Genomic DNA, 9,543 nt, shown 5'->3' with positions numbered 1-9,543 from the left:
GAAAGGCTCACGGAGGGAATGTCCTGGAGGGAAGTTCAAAGAGACAGAGGAACTTCGGCAATTATGCTAGCATCACAGACCTGTCCGCCACTGGAGTTTCTTTAAGGTGCTCAGGGAAAACCAGATAGAACTGTGCCTAGGCTGCACTACCTTTACCTGCCCAGAATTCCCCTACACAGAGTCTATAAGCATGGTATTGAATGAGAGAAGAATACGTTACATTTCACAGAGAAAACAGTCTGAAACTATATTGGCCAAGTTAGATTTGGCATAAAAGCACTTGGTGCAAACAGTGCACAGAAATGATTGGTTCTCAGAGTCTACATTGTTTTGAATAAGGGGCACCCAGGCCCTTACTCCATGTTCAGGAGCAGAGAAAGATTGCTGGAGATGGTTTCAGTAGCTGCAAGACTAATAATATCAATAGTGTTCCAGTATTTGCTCTTATGATTTCATGTGTCAAACCCAGTACTAAAAGTGTATTAGAGAAAATCACTTTCACTAAAAGGAAGACAGGAAGGAAAAAAAGGGAAGAGAAGGCCACAAAGCAACCAAAAAACAAGATAGTAAGAACAAGCCCTTACTTATCAATAATAACAACGAATGTAAATGGACTGAACTCGCCAATCAAAAGACATACGTGGCAGAATGGATAAAAAAAAAAATAAGACCCATTTATCTGTTGCCTACAGAAACACACTTAACCTCCAAAGACACACATAGTCTGAAAATAAGGGAATGGAAAAGATTCCCTGCCAATGGAAACCAAAAAAAAAAAAAAAAAGCAGAAATAACTATACTTATGTCAGACAAAATAAACTTTAAAACAACTATTAGAAAAGACAAAGAATGCCACTAGATAATGACAAGGTCAATTTAGCAAGAAGACATAACGATTGTAAATATATATGCACTCAACACTGAAGCACCTAGATATATAAAGAAAATATTACTACAGTTAGAGAGCTAGAACTCCATATAATAATACCTGGACACGTCAATGCCCCACTTTCAGCATTGAACAGATCTTCCACAGAGAAAATTAAGAAACAATGAACTTAATCTGAATTATAGACCAAAGGGATCGAATACATATTTACAGAGTATTTCACCCTCTAAGAGCTGCAGAACACACATTATTTTCCTCAGCACACGGGCCATTCTCAAGCACACCATATGTTAGGTCACAAAACAAGTCATAAAACATTAAGAAAATGAAATATGAAAACGTACAAGACTATCAACAAAAGACAAGCAGATACATACACAAATAGTCATCCCCTAAATTTTAAGAGTGAGATAATACTGCCACTCCCACCTGGCTCAGGTGCCAGCAGGAGGAGGGCGCCCTACAGATTCTGCAAGAGAAGGGGAAGGACTCTTCCTTGCCCTAGATGTGCCTCCACAGCTGCCACAGAGGTCTGAGACATAGCACCCACAGCTTCCTACCCACCCCAGGCCAGGCCAGGCCAGCCCTGCAGAGCTCCTACACCCCCTTCCTGGCCCCAGACTTGCTGCTGCTGCCATAAGTAGCACAATGCCAATACAACCACCGCTGCTGTTGCCCTCAATGCATCAGTCCTCCCTACAAGGCTCCTACCGCCTGGCCACCACCAGAGCCTGGCCACCGCTGCAGCCCTGCTCCCGCCCTGGCTGCAGCCAGCCACCCTCCTATTGCAGCTGCCCTCCTGCCGCTCCAGTGTGCTGCAGTCTCTGTTGCCACCACCCACCCACAGCAAGGCTAGCCATGGTGTCACAGGCTCCAGCCTCCAGCGTGTGACAGGGGGCTCCTCCTCCTCCTGAGATGGAGCAGCTGGGCAGGCAAAGCCAGAAAAGCCTGGAGGAGGATGCAAGGGGTGGTAGCATCAGAGCCTCACCTTGTCATGCCGGCCACTGGGTGGCAGGGGCTGGTTTCAGCAAAGGCACTCACACCCAGCCTCCAAAGTCCAGCCTCTCCTTTGGTCCAAGCTGGCCAGGAACTGACGCCTGGAGTGGGTGCTGGAGACACCACAGTGCCGGGCTCCCCACTCCACAGGAATCACTGGGCCCACCCAGGCTGCACTTCTCAGGGAGCAGGAGCAACAGAAACTCAGACCCAGCCAGCTCCCTGCACCCAACTGCCAGTTCCCGTTCCTGATGCCTCCACTCATAGGACACTGTCCCCCGTGGTGTCCACTACTCCATACCTGGGGGTCACAAGCAGTCTCTGCACCACAAACCCAGAGTGCACGGGCCCAGGAAACACGGCAGGTGTGGGGGCCCTGCCATGCTCAGGATTCCCGTGGAATAGCTGTGCGCCCACCGTGCTCCAGCCAAGGTAGGGTCAGGGCAGGGCCAAACTCAGGGCAGGGCAGGGCAGATCAGGCCCAGGGTAACACAAGGTGAAGAGAGGACAGGATCAACCAGGGGCAGGTTTATGGCTGGGGGCAGGGCCAGGGCCAGGAGCAGGGTAGGTATAGGGCCAGGGCAGGGCCAAGACAGTGGCAGCTCCAGGGCAAGGTCAGGGTTAGGACCACAGTCATGTCCAAGGCCAGTGCCAGGGAAAAGGCAAGGGCAGGGTCATCTAAGGACCAGAGACAAAGCTAGGCCCAGAGCAGGGCCAGGACGGGTACCTCACAGGGCCAGGGTCTCGGATAGGGCCATGGCAGGGCCAGAGCCACAGCCAGGTCTGTGCTATGGCTGGTCCAAGACAGGGCCAAGCCAAAGCTAGGGTGAAGGCCAAGGTAAAGCCAGAGCAAGGTCAAAGCTAGGGTAGGGCCAAGTCAGGGCCAGGGCAGGGAGGGTAAGGCCAGGGAAGCAGGGGGCCAGGGCAGGGCCAGGGCAGTGCCAAGGCCAGGGCAGGGCCAGAGAACAGCCAGGGCAGGACCAGGGCCATGGCCGTGGCAGAGGCAGGGTCAGGAACACTTTCAGGGCAGGGGCAAAACAAGGGCAAAGACAGTGCAGATTCATGGCACAGCCAGGACCCAGGATAGGGTCAGGGCAGGCTCTGGGCCATGGCAAAACCAGAGACAGGGCTGGGGCTAGGACAGTGGCAGGGCCAGATTCAGGGCAAGAGACAGAGCAATGCAAGGCCAGGCATTTCAAAGTCAAGAAAGAGTGAGGGCCAGGGCAGAACCAGAGTAAGATCTCAAGCAGGGAAGGGCTAGGGCCAGAACAGGTCCAGGGCAGGGCCATGGAAGGGCCAAAACAGGGGCAGGGCCAGGGCCAGGGAAGGGCCTGAGAAGGGTTAAGGGTCAGGGCCAGGGCTACGGTAGGGACAGGGCCAGGGATATGGCAGGACCGGGGCAAACCAAACCCAGGGTTGAGCCACGGTATGGTATGGCCAGCGCAGGATAGGACCAGAGCTGGTCCATAGAGAAGGCAGGGCTGATGCCAAGGCAGGGCCAGGCTAATGCCAGGGCTGAGGCAGTGTCAGGACATGTCCACGGTGGGGCTAAGGCCACAGCTGAGCCAGGGAACAGCCAAGGCAGGGTAGGGCAAGGCAATGGCATGGCTGGGTCAGTGCCGGGACAGGGCAGAACAGGGCAAGGTGATGGTAGGGGCAAGGGAGGGAAACCGCAAGGCAGGGCCAGGACACCCTCAAGTCCAGTTAAGGGCCAGGGCCAGAACTATGGGAAGACAAAGGCCAGGGCCGGGGCCAGGGCCAGAGCAGGGCCGAGCCAAGGCTAGGATGAGGGCCAAAGTAGGGCCAGGGCAGGGCCAAGCCAGAGTAGGGCAACAGCAGGACCAGGGCAGGGTGATGACACAGCCAGAGCATGGCAGGGCAGGATGTTGCCAAGACCAGGGGCAGACCAGTGCCAGCTCAAGGCCGGGGAAAGACCAGGGACAAGGCAGAGCCAGAAAAGGGTCTGGGTCAGGGCCAGGACCAAGGCAGAGTGGACCAGGGCCATGGCAGAGACAGGGCAGGTCCTTGTCAGGGTCAGGTTCCAGGACAGGGCCAGGGCAGCAGCAGGGACAGGGCCTGGATAACAGCAGGGGCAGGGATATGGCAGGACCAGGGTCAGCCAGGGCCAGGGCTCAGGCTGGGCCAAGACTAACCCAGAGCCAGGCCATAGTGAGGGCAGGGCAAAAGCCAAGGCAGGGTCAGAGGGGCCAGCGCCAGGCAGGGCCAGGTCACAACCAGGACATGGTAACACAGGGCAACGGCACCACTTGGCCATAGCAGGCAAGGTGAAGGCAGAACAGGCAGGGCCATGGTGTGGCCAGGGCAGGAACGGGACAAGGCAAGGCCAGGACAAATCAGAGCCAGGACAGGTCCAAGGCCAGGTCAGGGCCATAACAGGACCAGGACAATGACCATTGGCAGGACTAGAGTCAGCACAAGGGGCAGGGCCAGAGCCAAGATAGGGTCAGCAAAGATTCAGGGAAGGTCCAGGGCAGAGGCAAGGCCAGGGCCTGGGCCACGGAAGGGCCAGTGCAAGGGCAGGGCCAGGGCAGGGCAGGTAATGGTAGGGCAGGTCCAGGGCAGGGGCAGAGCAGGGCTAGGCTGAAGGCCTAGGCCATGTCCAGAGCAGGGCCAAGGAAGAGGCAGGGCCATGGCATGGCAAGGCCAGGGTAGCAAAGGGACTAGGAAAGGCCAGGGCAGGTAGGAGCCAGAACAGGGCCAGGGCCAAGGAAATGCCAGGTCCAGGACAGGGCCAGAAGCAGGACGGAGCCAGAGCCAGGTCAGGACCAGGGCCAAGGCAGGGCCCCGGCATTGGCAGGGCCAGGGTAGTACAGTGCCCAGTCAGGGCTGGGCCAGGGCAGGACCAGAACCAGGGCAGGGTCATGACCAGGAAAAAAACCTAGAGGCAGGGTCACAGCCAGGGACATGACAGAACCAAGGCCAGGGCCAGGACGGCCAGAAGCAGGGCAGAACCAAGGTCAGGGCAGGGATATGGCACCACAAGGGCTTGGGACAAGGCAGGGTCGGGGCCAGTGGAGGGCCAGGGCAACGCTAGGGTAGCACAGGGCCAAGACAGGGCAGGGCCATTGTAGAGCAAGGACTGGGCCAGGGGATGGCAGGGCAGGGACAGGGAAGTCCAGGGCCAGAGTCAGGGCCAGGACATGGACAGGGCAGAAACAGAAATAAGGCAGGATCAGAAAGGGGTCAGAGCAAGGTCAAGGCCAGAGAAGGACCACAGAAAAAGAATGGCCAGGGAGGGCCCAGAACAAGGGCAGTCCAAAGACAGGGCCAGGGCAGGGCCAGGCATTTCAGGGTCAGGGCCAGGGCAGAGCTACAGTAAGGTTTCAAGCAGGGAAGGGCCAGGGCCAGGACAGGGCCAAGGGCTGGGTTAGGACCAGGGCACGGCTAGAACAGGGGAAGGGCAAGAGCAGGGTAAGGGTCATGGCCAAGGCCAGGGTAAGGACAGGACCAGAAATATGGCAGGACCAGGGGAAAGGCCAAAGCCAGGGCTGAGCCAGGGCTGAGTCAGGGCAGGGCATGCTATGGCCAGTACAGGACAGGACCAGAGCTGGTCCACAGAGAGGGCAGGGCCGAGACCAAGGCAGAGCCAGGCCAGTGCCAGGGCGGAGGCAGTGTCAGGGCACGTCCAGGGCGGGGCCAGGGCCAGAGGCAAGCCAGGGCACGGCCAAGGCAGGGTAGGGCAGGGCAATGGCATGGCTGGGTCAGTGCTGGGACAGGGCAGAACAGGGGAAGATGATGGTGGGGCAGGGCAGGGACAGGCCAAGGTAGGGCCAGGACACCTCCAAGTCCAGTTCAGGGCAAGGGCTAAGGCTGGAGAAAGGCCAGGGCCGGGGCCAGGTCTGGGCTAGGGCCAGATCCAGAGCAGGGCCTAGCCAAGGCTAGGGTGAGAGCCAAGTTAGGACTAGGGCAGGGTCAAAGCCAGAGTAGGGTAAGGGCAGGGTCAGGGCAGGTGAGGACACAGCCAGAGCACAGCAGGGCAGGGTGGTGCCAAGACCAGGGGCTGATCAGGGTCAGTTCAGGGCCGAGGAAAGGCTAGGGCCAGGGCAGAGCCAGGAAAGAGTCTGGGTCAGGCAGAGCAGGGCCAGGGCCATGGCAGAGTCAGGGCAGGTCCTCGGCAGGGCCAGGGCAGTGGCAGGGGCAGGGCCTGGATAAGGGTAGGGCCAGAACCAGGGTTACGGCAGGGCCAGGGACCCGGCTTGGCCAGGACAGGGTCAGAGCCAGGCCATAGTGAGGGCAGGGCAAAAGCCAAGGAAGGGTCAGGACAGGTCCAGGGAGGGGCCAGTGCCAGGCAGGGCCAAGGCACAACCAGGGCAGGGTAAGGCAGGGCAATGGCACCACTCAGCCATGGCAGAGCGAGGTCAGTGCCAGGGGAGAGCAGAACAGGCAGGGCCGTGGTGGGGCCAGGGCAGGAATGGGCCAAGGCAGGGCCAGGATAAATCAGGGCCAGGATATGACCAAGGCCAGGTCAGGGCCCTAACAGGACTAGGACCATGACCGTTGGCAGGACCAGGGTCAGGACAAGGGGCGGGGCCAGAGCCAAGGCAGGGTGAACACAGATTCAGGGAAGGTCCAGGGCAGAGGCAGGGCCAGGACCTGGGCCAGTGAAGGGCCAGTGCAAGGGCAGGGCCAGGGCAGAGCAGGGCCGGGACAGCCCAGGTAACAGTAGGGCAGGTCGAGGGCAGGGCCAGGCCGAAGGCATACAACCTACCTAGGTTGAACCATGAAAACATCCAAGACCAGAACAGATCAGTAGCAAGTAATGACATCGAAGCCATCAGAAAAAGTCTCCCAGTAAAGAAAAGCCCAGAATCTGATGGCTTCACTGCTGATGGCTTCCCGCCAAACATTTGAAGACCCAGTACCAACCTTACTCAAACTATTTTGAAAACAGGAGGGAATACTTCCAAACTTATTCTGAGGCCATTATTACCCTGGTACCAAAATCAGACAAAGACATCGCAGAAGGAAACTACAGGCCATTATCTCTAATATTGGTGCAAAAATCCTCAACAAAATACCAGCAAATCAAATTCATTACATTTGATTCAAATTCAAAACAATACATTAAAAAGATAATTCATCATGACCAAGTGGGATGTATCCCTGGGATGCAAGGGCCATTCAACACACAATCAGTGTGATACACCATATCAACTGAATAAAGGACAAAAACGGTATGATCGTGTCAATTGAAACTGAAAAAGCATTTGATGAAATTAAACATCCCTTCATGCTATAAATCCTCAAAAAACCAGGTACAGAAGAAACATACCTCACCATAATAAAAACCACACTAGAGAGACCCACAGCTGGAATCAGACGGAATGGGGAAAATGGAAAGCTTTTCCTCTAAGATCTGGACCATGATAAGGATGCCCACTGTCACCACTGTTATTTAACACAGTACTGGAGATCCTGGTTAAAGCCGATGGTAGAGGGCGGGTTGGTGCGCTATTGGGGGCTACACTGTCCGCGGCAAGGGGCTGGTTTGGTGTGACTACTGCCTGGCAGGGTGGAGTTAGGGGGTGCTGTCAGGGGCTACACTGCACGACAGAAGTGCGGGTTAGGGGGAGTGCTGTCAGGAGCTACACTGCCTACCAGAAGTCGCGAGGTTAGGGGTGCTGTCGGGGGCTACACTGCCGGCAGGGGTCTTGAGTTAGGGTGCTGTGGGGGCCTGCACCCTGGGGTGCGGAGTTAGGAATGCTGTGGGACTACCTTGGCCGGCAGAAGTGCAGGTTAGGGGTGCTGTCGGGGGCTACACTGCCGGCAGGGGGGTGCGGGTTAGGGGTGCTGTCGGGGGCTACACTGCCTGGGGGAGTCGCGAGGAGTTAGGGAGGTGCTGTCGGGGGCTACACTGCCGGCGGGGGTGCAAGGTTAGGGAGTGCTGTGAGAGGGCTACACCTGCTGGTGGGAGTGCGGGTTAGGGGTGCTGTGGGGACTACACAGCCCGGCAGGGGTGCAGGTTGAGGTGCTGTGGGGGGGCTACTGCCGACAGGGGTGCGGGTTAGGGGTGCTGTCGGAGGCTACACTGCCTGAGGCGGGGTGCGGGCTGGGTGCGCTATCCAGGGCGTCAGTCCCCACGGCTGGGGGATGGTTGGGGGTGCTGTCCGCTATCTGGGGCTGTACTGCCCGTTGTGGGGAACATGTTGGGGACCTTAAAGATCCGTGGCTGAACTCTTCACGGCCGGGAGCAGGTTGCAGCGCTCTCCGGGCTGTCACTGCCCGCGGCAGGAGGTGGGTTGGGGATCCAGTCTGTGGCTGCATGGCTCACGGCAGGGGCAGGTTGGAGGAGTTTATCTGGTGCTGCAGTGTCCGAGGCGGGGACGGGTTAGGCGCGTTACTGGGTGCTACACTGCAGTGGCGAAGCGGGGGCGTTAAGGGCACTATCCCCGGGCCAACAGCGGGCGGTGGGTTAGGGGCGCTCTCAGGGTCTGCCCTGCTCGTGGCGGCAGAGGTTGCAGCAACAGCAGCGGTCTCCAAGGTAGGAGGCTTCCTCCTCTCCCCGGACTCCAGAGGGCGACCTCCTCCTGCGCCATCGCCTGCGCCTGCTCGAGCGCAGCGCGCGCACAGCATTTCCGCGGGAACCCGGAGCACAGCGGGGCGGGCTAGTTCCTGGCTCTCGCGCTGTGTTGCGGAGACCGCCTGTGACCCCCAGGCACGCTGGACACGGAGTAGCAGACACCACAGGGTCACAGGGCCCTGTGGGTGGAGGCATCAGGATCAGGAACCTGCACGTGGGTGGGAGGGCTGGCTGGGTCTGAGTTCCTGCTAGCTCTGCGCCCCGAGGAGCGTAGCCCTGGTGAGCCAAGCGGTTCCTGTGGACTGGGGAGCCAGGCAATGTGGTGTTTCCAGGCCCCAGTTCCTGGCCAGCTTGGGCCGAAAGGAGAGGCTGGACTTGGAGGGTGGGTATGAGTGCCTTCCCTGAGACTGGCCCCTGCCACCCAGGCCAGCATGAGAAGGTGAGGCTCTAACGCTACCACTCCCTGTATTCTTCTCCAGGTTTTTTTGGCTTTGCCTGCCCAGCTGCTCCGCGCCAGGTGGAGGAAGAGCCACATACTGGAGGCTGGAGCCTGCAGATGGCCTGGGGCTGCCGCTCACGTTGCTGTGGTTGGTGGCGGCTACAGAGACCGCAGCGTGCCAGAGTGGTAGGAGGACAGCTGGCTGCGGCCATGGCAGGTGCAGGGCTGCGGGGGTGGCTAGGTGGTAGGAGCTTTGTAGGGTGTGCTAGTGCATTGAGGGCAACAGCAGCGATGGTTGTATTGACATCTGCGCTAGTGGTGGCAGCAGCAGCCCTTAGGGGGCCAGGAAGGGGGAGTAGGAGCGCTGCGGGACCTGCCCGGCCGGGCCTTGGGTGAGTAGGAAGCTTTGGGTGCTGTACCAAGGGCCTCAGTGGAAGCGAGGGAGGAACAGCCAGGGCAAGGAGGAGTCCTCCCCATTCTCCTGCAGTCCCTGCAGGGCACCCTCCTCCTGCTGGCGCATGAGCCAGGTGTGAGTGTCAGCACATTATCTCTCTTCTTTTTTTTTTTCATTCATTTTAAATAATTAGGCAACCACGATTCAGAGAGGTTGCGTAATTAGCCCATGATCCCATAATTAACAAGTAGCCAACCCATGATTTGAACATGAGCCTACCTGGC

The 9,543-nt window shown here is 58.1% G+C and overlaps 1 long non-coding RNA gene across 1 annotated transcript; it reads left to right on the top strand.

Moving 5' to 3' along the window:
• Nucleotides 1–8,351: 8,351 nt before the first annotated feature.
• On the top strand, nucleotides 8,352–9,088 carry LOC110741771. The gene is made up of 2 exons (XR_004179989.1): nucleotides 8,352–8,808; nucleotides 8,906–9,088. It is a non-coding gene; the product is annotated as an uncharacterized LOC110741771 (long non-coding RNA).
• Nucleotides 9,089–9,543: the final 455 nt, after the last annotated feature.

Source organism: Papio anubis, chromosome 19 (genome assembly GCF_008728515.1).
Source record: "Papio anubis isolate 15944 chromosome 19, Panubis1.0, whole genome shotgun sequence".
NCBI classification, from domain to species: domain Eukaryota; kingdom Metazoa; phylum Chordata; class Mammalia; order Primates; family Cercopithecidae; genus Papio; species Papio anubis.
This window is presented reverse-complemented; position numbering and strand designations above follow the sequence as displayed.